Raw genomic sequence first — 13,199 nt, 5'->3', positions numbered from 1 at the left:
AAAAAGAATACATTATGGTAAATAGTCACCAAAAGCATCTGAAGATGAGTTTCAGAAGGTTGGGCAGAATGAACTGTTTGTCCTCAAACTGTGTTTTTGGTATTAAATCAGATCAGTATGTTATAGAGAAACGGGACCAGTTTATAACAGCTGGCCCATTTCATACCTGAGAGTAATAGCTTAGTGAAAAATGCCTGAATTTCTTAGTGTTTCTTTCACTGTCTTTACCTTTCTAATAAACATGGAAACTGTACTGCATACAACACCCACTCTTTTCCTCCATCTTTGTGTTTAAAAAAGCATCCTTTTTAAAAATCTGTAACAAAGGATTACCATTAGCTATCGTGAAGTCTTGTTCATAATGCAAAGTTAAAAGGAAATAAAGGGCAAGGGAACTTCAGATGTCATCTGTGTTTGAATGTTGCTGGACCCTATACTTCAGCAGACTGAATAGTTCAACAGTCACCAGAATTATGCTTTGCCTGCTCTAAAACACCTTTGGTTTTCTGAGCTAAGCTGAACGTGACCATGTCATTTGTTGCATTTGTTAAAGAAACTCAGTGCATTGTAGTTCCAGGTTCATCACTAATACTGGTTAAACTGTAAACCTCTCTACAAGTTAATAAAGTAAATGGAGCACACTAGCATATATCACACGTATGTTAGGAACCAGTGCTCCCATGAAGCTCTGATTAAGCAGTACAATCTTCATGCTTCAAACTATATGTTTTGAACTCCTTTCCCAATAAAACTAGAAAATGTAGCGATGAAGCTACTCTGGACCCCTTTGTATTTCACATACTGATGACATAACAATGACCAAAGGAACTTTTCCTTGGGACAGGGTATTATGTTGCTGTAGCGTGTGTGTACCAACACCCCTTCCTCTCAGTTTCCTTGAGCACAACCTGCAGTTCATTCTGACTAGGAGAAGCTTTGCCATCTGTCTTTACTGACACTTCTCACCAAGTAAAAACAGTGCTGACAGTTTCCAGGAGAAGAATGTAAGATTTTTCAGAGAGATATTTAGTGGCACAATAATAATCACTAGAGTTGTAAAAATGTCTTTAAAGACAACCTAAAGAGAAAATGGAACCACAACGCCAACCCTGTTAAGCAGAGAGCCCTAAATAAAAGTCATTAAATTGTATATTTCAAAATTTTATAGTTCAAAGTCAGAAAGAATTATTAGATGCTTCCAGCTCACCATCTGTTAATCAGAAACCATTAAGTTTCATTCCGATGGCCCACATCGATTCCCAAAATTTCTAGTTAAACCAAAATACTTGGCCCCATTGGGGTATTAAATTACTTGCTGAGGCAGAAGGTAGAGGAGCACAAATAAGAGTCCAATAGGCAAAACTTCAACAGAGGCAGGAAACTGATGAGGTGAGATATGCCCAAGTGATCTCAGCAAATGAACTCTAGCCTTCACTATTGAGGGCCTTCCCCATCTGGGTTGCAGGTGTATTCCCTCCCAGACAGCAGTCAGTCTAACACAAGTACGTGAGCAAGACAAGTCAGGCACATCTAAGAGGTTTCTCTGTACAACTCAGAACACTGGCCCACACTATCTAGTGTCCCATGTCTAGTTATGGTCAGCTTCTTCTCCTTTAGAAGAAGCTGCAAAAAACCAAAATCCGTGGATCTATATACTTACTTGGATGTTTGGGGAAATTCCTTCTTGACTGGCTGAAGCTCTGAAGCTTGATTACTCTTGTCTTAATTAATTAACCATTAATTAACCATTGTCTTAGTGCAGAGCTGGCTGTGTCACAAAACAATGCAAAAGCATTTCAGAGAGAGCAATGCAAGCATCTCAGTTCTTGCTACAACCCGCAAAAGGAGGAACTCAGATTTACAAACTCCAAGGACAGAAAAGGTAACTGGAAACATCCAGCAATCCACTTTCACTGCTATCCCCACAATCCTGTCCCTATAAACACACAGGTATTAGAATTTCTCATTGAAGCTGGATTACAGCTTTTTTCTTTTTTTTTTAAAGACGATCTAATCTTCCTTCCTTAAAAATCTAAGTAATGGTGAGTCCTCCACCTCACCTGGCAAGCAGTTCCTGCATCTAATTACTCTCACAGCTTCCAGCCATTCGATCTTGTTATGCTTTGTCAGCAGGACAGAAAAGCCCAATTATCATGTTTTTTTCCCATGGAAGGGTATCTGTGTGCTTCTTGACCTTATCTTTAAGAAGCTGTGTAAGTAGAACTCCTTGCTTCTTTCTTGGAAGAATAAGGCTTGTTCTCTAGCACCTGCATCATTTTCATGGCTTGCATTTGAACTCTCTTGCTTCCACATCTACCTCTCAAAGGGTAGTCTCCAGAAAACAACACAGTCTTATTAGTGATCTTGCCAATATTGTTTGTACTTCTTTACTTCTACAGATACTTTTCTTTTCATACAGCCAAGGAACCCTTTGCCTCTTTTAGCTACAGCATTGACAGCTCATATTGAACTGAATATTCATCAGGTATTACGTTCATCTAAGACAGAATTACTGCTTACGTTCTTAACTTCTAGGTATAGCATATCTTGCTATATTTATAGGAAGTATCTATATTATAGTATCTATAGTGATACTAATGTGCATTTGGAAATAACATGATAATTGGTCTGTGACCAAATCACTGATATCCATTTAACAATTGTGCTTTTTCTTTATTGTTGCTAACTCCCTAATGTTTGTCTTATCTACAGACTTTAGCAACTAATGCTTTTCAGAATTGTCTAGCTTTTTTGACAAAAATATTAGTATCAAAACAAGCCTAGATCCCTGGGGAGCTTCACTGGAAATAAATTTACCAAATTAATCTCTCCCTACACACAAATATATTTTGGTATCTGTCATTAGCCTATTTTTAATCCTTTTAGTAAGTGTTCTGTTAACACAAGTTTTTTTTCTAATCAAAATGGTTTAAGATGAAAGATATGTGCAGACAACTGCAAATAATAGAGTTAGCTTAGCACTTACAAACTGGACATACATATGCTACTTGCCTGTTCCACTTGAGGAGTAAACCAGGTTAACTAAAGCAAAAGTGGATTAACTAGGACATTCACAGCAAAATTGCAATGGGCCATACTTGTGCAGAGTCACTTAACGCAACACACCTGATGTGTATCTCAACTCAGATTGCTGCTGCACTTTACCAACCACATACAGCTGCACTGAAGACATTCCACTTAAGTGCAAGATTCGGCATGGCTTAGATGGTGCCAATGATGGAAACATCATGTAGAGCTACCTAGGATGCTTGTATAAGCTACCAAAGAACGCCCCCACTAATGATTTGCAGCCTCCAACTTTTCAGAATCTCCTTCCTCAGCCAAAGTTCAGTGAACTGGTATAACTTTTTGTGTACAATGCTGTGCTTTCTAAATATTGCACAAACCAGTTTTCACAGTAAACTGATAGATGCCTAATTAAAATGTGTTCTTTTTGGAAGCTGTATTAATTGCACAGGATGTGCCTGGTAGATTTAGTCTTGTTCCTGGTCTACATATGTCTCAATTGCAAAACTTCTGTCAAAAGCTTGACTGCCAAATTTTTATATACTTACTGGATGGCATTCAAATACAAAAGTTGCCTGTAAACCTAAAAGCTAGTAGCTGATTACACCCAGAGACTTAATTGCTCTCTTTCCCTTAAAAACTTCCTAGTTTGGAATCTCACCTTTTGGGTAAATGTGTGGACAGAAAGCCTGAATCTTTGAGGGTCATTTACTTCTTATCAGAAGCCATGATGAATATTTGAGTAGCTGTACAGCCTTCGATGTGACAGTTACCTGTGTACTGCCGTAGCTTCATCACAGATAATGTTGTAAGCGTTCCCAATACAAACTCAAACGTTATCCTATGAGCGGGCTGATATCAGCCGTCTGTGAGTATAAACATTTGTGCAGATGAATTCCTGCTGCATATCAGCTGATGAACATATAGATCAGTTTCCTCTGTGTAAAACAAACTCTTTCTGACTAATCAACCTTTGCATCTTGACACTTCAGTGGTATAGTATATACATCCTTTCAGCTCTGCCATCAGAATGTAATAAATCTTCCTGCTAGTGTCATAATAGTGTTCTCAATATTTATAGTTACAAAAATTTAACTCTTGACTGCATGTTAAAAAACGTAGAGAGGATTGATTGTTAAAGTAAAAATCAATCTGAGGGTTTTGATGATTTAACAAGCCACAAAAGCATATAAATGTATCACAAAAAACTTTGATTGATTTATAACTTTGTAATCCATCCCTCCTCATCTATTATACTGTAAGTACTATTTTAGCAATCATTAGTAGCAAGACGAGATAGAACACTGACATCTTCCTGACACAATATGACCATAACTGGAATCTTCTAATACACAAATGCTTTTACCTGGCTATTAATAGTGCCCTTCACTAAAGATGGACTGGTATTGCCAGCCGTATTGAACGACTGAAGTTTGCTATCAATCCTGGAAGTGTCTGCTCCGGATGGTTGTACCTACCGGAACAATAGTGGAGTGCCAGCCAGACTACTGTATTACTGTTCTTCTTACCAGTACTTTCATTTATCTCTGTAGAAAGACAATCATTTAAAATTAAATCCATAGTAGTAAGGGAGAGGTGGATATTTTTCAAGATCTTAGAATCAGAATCTGTCTCTGATCTCCATGAAAAATGTTTTCATTTTTCCATAAGCTTACAATTCTCCCATGTGCATGAGACTTCAAGATCACAGGCACAGGCTAGGACCAGCAGTGATGTCAAATAAAGATCAAGGGCTTACTACGTAACAACTCTTTGTACCGTCACTATGATAGCACTTTTTCTGAGGTTTTAAATTGTCTCTAAAGAATTTTATACAGGATGAAAGAGCACAAAGTCTCCACCAAAAACTAATAACAAGCAAGACTGCCATTAACTTCATTTTAAAGAAATTATAAGAAAAAAGGACTCTTTGTCACTTGTACACTAAAAAGGTGGTATAGTTCTATAGACTATATACACCATGGATGTCAGTGGTTTAAGCAATATAGTGAACAGCTTGGGCCACTACACATTTTGTTTCTTCCTCCCCTTGGGAAATTTTTGGTAGGTGACACTTGTGTTCGAGCTTTAAAAATTCTTTACAGAAACAGGTGTTGTGAAAGCCAGCCTAGACAGCAGGCTCTCCCAGAGCGATTCATGGCCCTGCCAGACGGAATCCCCTCTAGTTTCCTCATATGTCTTACTGCTGTACATTTTCACCCTATAAATGGATGCATTTTATTGCTAAAGTGCCTACCCTGGGCCAGTTTCTTATCTTCTTTATACTACTGTAAATCTAGCACAATTCCTTTAATGATAGTGGGGTCATTTTGCATTTATGCTTGTGTAAATCAACTCAAACTTTGTAATTTCTGTCTCCACTTTTAACACTAAATATTCCCATTAACTTCAGTCTTGTCTTTAGCTGTGTAAGAAATCCATAACAATGGCAACAGCCTGTAACGTGTTTAAGACATTTAGAAATACATGGCATTATATAATGTGGTCTATTTCATACGCATTTATTGTTTTTATATAAGTAATTCCTAAAGAAATTCCTGCTGTACCCTATTGAGAACTCAGTTGTGGATAATTCTATGTCAAATGACAAGCTCCAAAATTTCTCCAGCAGGGTTTTGTCTACAGAAGAGGACTGTGAATTGGATCTTCATGCAGGTGTCTAGGCCAACTTTTTGGTGACAATGAGCCATTCCAGGTTGAAATCATTTGTTAAACTGTTGTCTTACACTTTCATCTACTTTACTTCTCAAGTTGCACACTGCAACACATTTAAAACATAATATTTAAATACTAGTAATTAAGTGTTTATATTAATGCCAATCATGAGCCAGTCTTTCTGCATCAGAGTGATTCACCTTGAACCCTGCATGCAGTCACGTTCCATGTGCATATCATATCCTTCACTCACAGAAGAAAAAAAAGAAGATCTCTGGGAACTCTAAAATAGTGACTTTTCCCCTTGGTTCCAGTGGGCCAAGAAATTCTTACGGGAAAATAAATACTAGAAATATCTGATAGGAACAAACAGTAGCCCCCATTGTATGTGTACTCATTTTCTGAAGATCAAAACAGCTTCAGGATGGATTATAATTTTTAAGATCCTCAGTCATGTCCCTAATAATATGGGGAAAGTTGAAAATGTCACTGCAGAAAACTAGTATGCAGCTCATCGGTGCCACTCTACCAGCAGTAAAAGGGGGAGTATAGAGGGCTATAATCCCATTGAAACTGGCAGTAGAGCTTCCATAGATCCCAGGGGTTAATTGAAAGAGTGTCAGAAAATAAATCAAATGGGAATTTGGGACCAGAAAGAACAAATAGATGCATGAGACCTCCTTGGATATTTGCAAGAAGCTCATACACCTTCCAGTGTGAATACATGACAGAACAGGATTGGTCAAGAAAACAGCAAATACATATAAAATTACATAAGTACTTTGCCCTGCAAAGGAAGAGGGCGTAAATCTCCTCAGTGAGTAAACATGCCTCAAAGGTTGCCTTCTTTAAATCCAGCATCTCCATATACCTCTTGTTCTCAGGTCCTTCTTATTCAGGCCCAGTCAAGAAATATTTCTGGATTTGGCAGAATCTTACTATTTATTTTTTATTTCAGAGAAATAAAAATCAGACAGGCAAAATAGCATAAGGCACACAGTCATGCTGAGTGCCGATTTCGAATGAAGTGTCATGTTCGTACTTGCATGCTAGCATATATTGTCCACTGTGTGAATCTGTAGCGTAATATAAAGAATCTGTAAGAAAACTCTGTGTCTGTAATGTTTTCACCAATGAGCACTTCATAGATTTCACCTTAACCCTTTAGCAATCAAACCAGCAGCTGAAAACTGCACACTCGAATATTTATGAAAGACCTTACTAAGCTGCTTCTACAGATGTGTTTTCCTTCCATTGTGCTTTCTTTCTCCCAGAGAGCACAATGAAATAGACACTTTTAAGAGTACTTTTTAAACATGGATTGGTTTAAACGTTAAACTGTCACACACCTAAAATAAAATTTCATTAAATTACCACTATATTGAAGATCATGGCCCAAACCTGAAGACAACTAAGTATATTGGTAGCATTACTGTATGATTAGTCTTAGCAAATTTACGAGACTGTCCTAAGCATCTGCAGGAGCATTTCAGTATTCACAGGTGCACATTAATGTATAATATAAGCAATTAACTAAGTAATACCTAGGCAAGGATTCCTTAAAAATTATTTAAACACTTGTCTTACTCATGTAAGTAGCCCCATTAACATAAAGTTACTCCCATGAGCAAAATACAGTTCATGGGTGTTTCCAGGATCAAAGGTTAGGGCACCCTTGGAAACTTTTGAACGAAATTGGCCTTAGAAAGAATCAGTGAGCTGCGGGTATGCTCACAGTTCTTTACTCCTGCAAGTGCTTGCAGAATCAGGGGCCTTTATTCATAATAGTAGAACACATTTCCATTTCATTCTTAGTCCAGGTGTTTTTTGCATTTTGAAATTCCTTAGAAAATATTACTTTTGTGAATATTATCAAGTTTTAATTTATAAAGTGGGTGAACTGTACTAATATTTTAGTACTCCATTTCCACTCCACCATTAATGATTTTTGGTTAAAATCCCATTTCTGTTATGTTATAAAGTTAGAGATATATACATACAGATAGATACATAGTCCATTCTTGACAGATTTTTCTGTTTTTCTTTCTCTCTTTTGGATGGTTATTAAGTGGTTATCTAACACACCAAGAATCATTTTGGAGGGAAAGAGTTCACTTTTTCCAAATGGGCTATTTTATGTGCAGCAGATTCTGTCATCCTCAAACAAACAGTACACAAACACTCTTATTTAGCTGATGGAGACACTGTATAGATCAGAGAACCTTTAATTAGCACAAGGACAGCACATGCCACTCCTTTGTTTATGATACTCACAAGGAAAAATTTTGTAAAATTTTAATTTACTAAAAATATTTTACACATAGTTTAAATAAATAAACACAGTACTCTCTTACTGTAGACATTATAGACCTGATCTTGTAATCATGCAAGTGCCAGAAATTCTTTCCTTCTGACTTCAAATCTTTCCAGAAACTGCCTCTATGTGAGCACACTTCTGGATCTTCCAGTAATTATGGACCTGATCTGTAAACACTAACTCACCAAAGACTTGTTATATCAAGTTATCACCACTTATGAGTCATCCTACAATAATTTACAAGGTTGGATTGCAATTTTATGGACATAATTACTGCAATGAGTACAGTAATGCACTCTTCAATGTTATTTCCCATCACGCTGCAAAACTTCATTCTTTAACACCACACTACGAGACAGGACTAGTAAGTATGGTAACAGACAACTACAAATACTTAGGAATACAAACCAAAATATTTTTTGTATTTACATATAAAATTCTCTCCTCTTCTGGCCATGAAAATTGCCCCTTCTGTGTGAATGTCAGGCCAGCAGCTGGCAGGAGTGAAGCACTGCCTTCTAAGTGTGATACTGTCAGGTTTTGTGCATGCATATGGCTATCTGCAGGCCCAGGTACCACATAGCCAAAGGTCACAAAGGAAGTCTGTAACAGAATTCCCTCAGCTTACTGTAAGTACAAGCATACCAAAGCTGTTTTCTGTTTTCAACTGAATTTCAAATCATGTTCAGAAGTTCTTTTTGTTGCAAAAGCTCTGAAGTAGCTCATTCAGAGCCATCTCAAGCGTGACCACACACTGTACTTTATCATGTACTCATTTCCTCAACAGTCTGGACCCAGAGAATAAAAGAAAAACATCTCAAGCTCTAAGTGGAAGCCTGTTAACTGTTACACTCCTCTAAAACAGCGGAACTCTCAACAACAAATGATTTTTTGCCTACAGAACACAGATCTTTCTCAGCTCATCCAAATGCATGGATTGAACTCCCACAAAGAATAAGGATCAGTGCAAAGTTTGTGCCATTCCATTCCCAGTGCAAGGCACATTTCTTTGATATTATTGTCCCTAAAATAAGCCCACACCAACTTGTGAATTTTATAATAAAGCCTTAAATCTCTAGCAAACCAAGACATTCCATTGCACATGCTTCTTCCCTGGGGAGAGGATGAGAGAATGACCAACGTTACAGACATTAATCGCATTCCTTCATGAGCTGCTGAGCCCAGAACTAAGATGACAAACATCATTTAAGAGCCTAAATGTAATGGAATCTTGGAACTGTGTCTCCTGAGAAACCCAAACAGAGAGCTTTAATAACAAGACAGAGTCTTAATATGAAAATGTATAGAGGCAGAAAACGCTCACCTGTGTGATGTCTGTTGCATGTCACTGCAATTCACCAAACAAAATACATTTTAGATTTTTTTTATACATGGAAAACAGTGGTCTGCATTTCCTACTAAAATTAAGAGAATGTAAATTGGCATTTCATAGCTTCATATTCACAACCATCTCTCCAGAACCATTTCTTCTGATCACAAGAAGTTGTTTAGACCTACACGCAGGAAGATTTATACTTAACACTAAAGATGTAGATCTAACTTATTAGTCTGAAGCAATTTATTTTTCCTTGATCTGCACATGCTTTATGCACAGGCATGTTTAAGGAATGCACCCAGTGAATCCTTCCTGGAATATAATACCCAGAAGAGAACAGGCCACTCCACAAATAAGAAAAGGTACTTTATTCAGAATCACCCTCAAACTGGAAAAAAACCCTAGAAAGCAGCCAAAATATCAATTCTTCCTTAAACTAACAACTACCCATACTCTTTCTGTTTTGTTATGAAAGACTGACATATTGAAGTCTCTTAAATCTAACCATTGCTGTCCCTGGGTTTATGCTACTTCCAAATAAAATTAAATCTCATATTTAAAATAAAATATATTGAAGTATTATAGTATGATATTTACTAGTAGCAGTGCTACTGGCCTCCAGAAAACACTTTCCCCCTTTCATCTACATGTCGTTACGCTTTTTTCCAATGTTCTCCATTTAATCGCCCTATCTTTTAGCATAGTCTCCCTATGAAGACACACCACACTTTGTGGTATGTGTACCTGACAAAACATATGCTTATAATAACCTTCAATGCATGGGTGATATATGTTAAAATGCATTACAGGAATTATTCCTGTATAGGAATAATAGGAATACAGAAGAGAAATATCACCTAAAAAAGTCAATTGTATGGCATATAAGCCAAGGGTGTAATTCTTTGACCAATTCTAAACAAACTGAATTTGTGCATCTGGGTGAAGTTTCAGGCTATTGCCATTAAAATTAATCTTTCAATTGAAATGATAAGTGATACTTCTTCAGGCCATTTTTGCCATACTAAGAAGTTAAGAGTAAGGTTGATGGTATCAGGGACAACAGGAATCATGGCATCAGAAACATATTTGTTACAGTGGCAATAATAAACAAAGTAAAATTAAGAACAGCAGTGGACCAGAATCAAACTTCTAGTTCCAAATGTCACTGAGCTTTAAACACCAGTGAAGCCCACATTTAAATTCTGTGGATAACCCTCCCCTCTGGCCAAGCCAAAATCCCAAGGATAAACACCAGTGAACCTTAACTGAATGTGACTCCAGATATAGTGGAGAGCAAGAAATGTGTGGCTTGTTACCATGCAACGTATTTAAATACAAATTAAAAAAAGCAATAGACGAACAAATGCCAACAATAATTCTAAGAGTAATACTAATGATGTGCTTATGGTAAGGTACCCATCCAGTTTATAAATGAAAAAGGGTGCTTTAATTGTATGTTTCAGTTTTTCGGGGGGGGGGGGGAAGGGGAGGATGGAAAATGCAAACAAAGCTGAAACTAACTTTATTAAGTGGCATTTCTAGGCTAAGAAAGAATCACAAGCATTTGGGAAAAATAAACACAAGAAGCAGCAAAAGGCAGCCGTAATATATGTTTAGGAGAAGGGAGTAAAGAAGGAGTTCTACCATTTTGTCATTTTCTGTTTTGAGTTATTTAACAAATGCAGGGATAACTGCAAAGAAATCAGCTGGATGCAATTATATAATGACACCATGCCAGTCTCAGTAATGCTAGAGCTCTAAAATAAGCTCAGAGCTCCCTCTCAGCCTAAACAGTGTTATTACATACTGTTAAAAGATTATTTTCAAGCAAACTTCATTACTTAATATTGACGTTACTCGACCATTGAAAGGTCCAAAACGTATTTCTATCTATTCACATCTTCTGATCATTATAGTAAGGCTTTCAGACTTCTTCCATTTTGCTGCTTCTACATACTTTGAATTTTTGTCAAGTCGCTATTTCACTATCATCAGGTCTTCATTTCAATCTCTTTGGAGCAATATCTGGATTTTTATATGAACAGAGCAGATTTTTATCTGTGGCCTATTCAGAATACATTAATGAGATTTTATGTCACTTATGAGACATAATTCAGATTATGAAAGTTGACATAAAGCTGCCACTATTAACTCAGCATCTATGTGTGCGATTATAGGGTACAAGAAGAGCTAATAGAACAAGTGTTCCAGATAAACAGTTAAAATAACTTACTGACATTCAGAAAATTCCCTTTACCCCATATTTCTTATGCAACTACTAAAATGTGCAAATATATAGGTATATTTGTACAACATCTGCTATCTAAGAAGACACACTTAAGCAAAGATTCTAATAGATTTTAGCAGAAGTACTCATGTTTGTAGCGCACAGGAGATCAGGCTATGTTTGGGTATGACAGTATATGAAAGAGAGAATGAAAGAGAAAGACAGCTTAGGACATTATGCATGTAGTAAATAGTACTATAATTGTTCTTTAACGGAGATTTTCCAAATATTATATATCTTTTAATAGAATAAAACTAAAATATATAACATATGGAAAATTGATTTTTACTTCAATGGAAGCAGAAATGGGGCTGATACATGAGATACAGACAATGTTTCTGAAGGTTGTTCATTCCCAAAAGGGGTCTTTTTGCTTGCAAAAATGCTGTGTATTTACTGCCACCTCAGCTAATGAAAGAAAGACTATGATTTTCTCAACATTGACAGAGAAACAAGCATATTAATGGATAAGTTCATAATTGCCTTGTTTCAGACTGGTTTTATACTTCATAGAATGTGCATTCAGTGAAGAATAGATTACAGAAAATTCTCAAAATTCTCAAGGAATAATCAGGTAGCAGCTATAAAACAAAGAAAAGAAAGTACTTTTTTTATGGAGTGCATAATTAAACTGTAGAACTCAAAAATACGTATGAATCCTACATTAATTAGATAAAGTAATGGCAGATAGTTGCACTGATGGCTAACAAACAGTGCTGTACAACAGTACTGAAAGGAGTTCAGGTTTATTAGTTTGGACTTCACATCAGCACACTAAGAAGGCAAACAGCAAAAATAAGGACTCAGCAGAAGGCCAGAAGATAGGTAAGGGAGATGCTAGGATACAGAAGGAGAACTCAAGTGGGTTGGCAATAAGGAATCAGCAGAAGTCTTGTGGCAGAAGGTGTTAAAACAATGACTCACATTCATGAGAATTCAGAATTTTTTGAAAGCTGCCCCTTCACTTAATTTTTTACACAAAGACAACAGTTGAAGCATGGAACAATGAGAAGACAGAAAGTAGGGCTTTTTGAGAGCAGATATCGACTGTCAAGCTCAATGAAAGTATGGCATGTTAATTCTTTTATTGCCCCTTGACGTTGTATTTGCACTCACCTCTTTACCCTCTTTCATTAGAATGAGGGACAACCACAGATTAATGTACCTTTAACATACAAAGAAACACAGTCAAAACACACAAAACTCCAAATTACAAAGCACATATTTATCAATATCTCTCATTCATTCTAAAAATCAAAAAGTGCTTCTCTGGAGATCTTTTAATCCAGTCAGTCACTACTTCATTTGGTGGTGTGACTTACCTGAGCATGTTCAGGGCCAGATAACCCAGTTAAATCTGCAGCTCTCCAAACTGCTGCTATACAAAGACCTTTAAGGAAGTGACTGGCTCTTTTGCAGCATTCTGGGAAGCAGCTGATGGATGATACTATATCATGGTGCTGATGTTCAAATTATGGTTTGCCTCTGTGGAGGTGAAAAATTTGTAAAAGTTCCCTCTCATTATGTCAGGTTATGCTATCTAAATAAATTAATTC

At 36.7% G+C, this 13,199-nt stretch overlaps 1 long non-coding RNA gene across 1 annotated transcript in view; it reads right to left on the bottom strand.

Annotated features, from left to right (window-relative positions):
* The window catches only part of LOC142414318 (uncharacterized), a 185,106-nt gene extending 175,502 nt beyond the window's left edge, over nucleotides 1-9,604 (bottom strand). The window contains exon 1 of the long non-coding RNA XR_012777017.1: nucleotides 9,345-9,604. This is a non-coding gene — a long non-coding RNA (uncharacterized LOC142414318). The remainder of the gene's footprint in view (nucleotides 1-9,344) is intronic.
* Nucleotides 9,605-13,199: the final 3,595 nt, after the last annotated feature.

The sequence above is a fragment of the Mycteria americana genome, chromosome 9 (genome assembly GCF_035582795.1).
Source record: "Mycteria americana isolate JAX WOST 10 ecotype Jacksonville Zoo and Gardens chromosome 9, USCA_MyAme_1.0, whole genome shotgun sequence".
NCBI lineage: Eukaryota > Metazoa > Chordata > Aves > Ciconiiformes > Ciconiidae > Mycteria > Mycteria americana.
The sequence above is the reverse complement of the archived record's forward strand: the minus strand, read 5'-3'. Positions and strand labels throughout refer to the sequence as shown.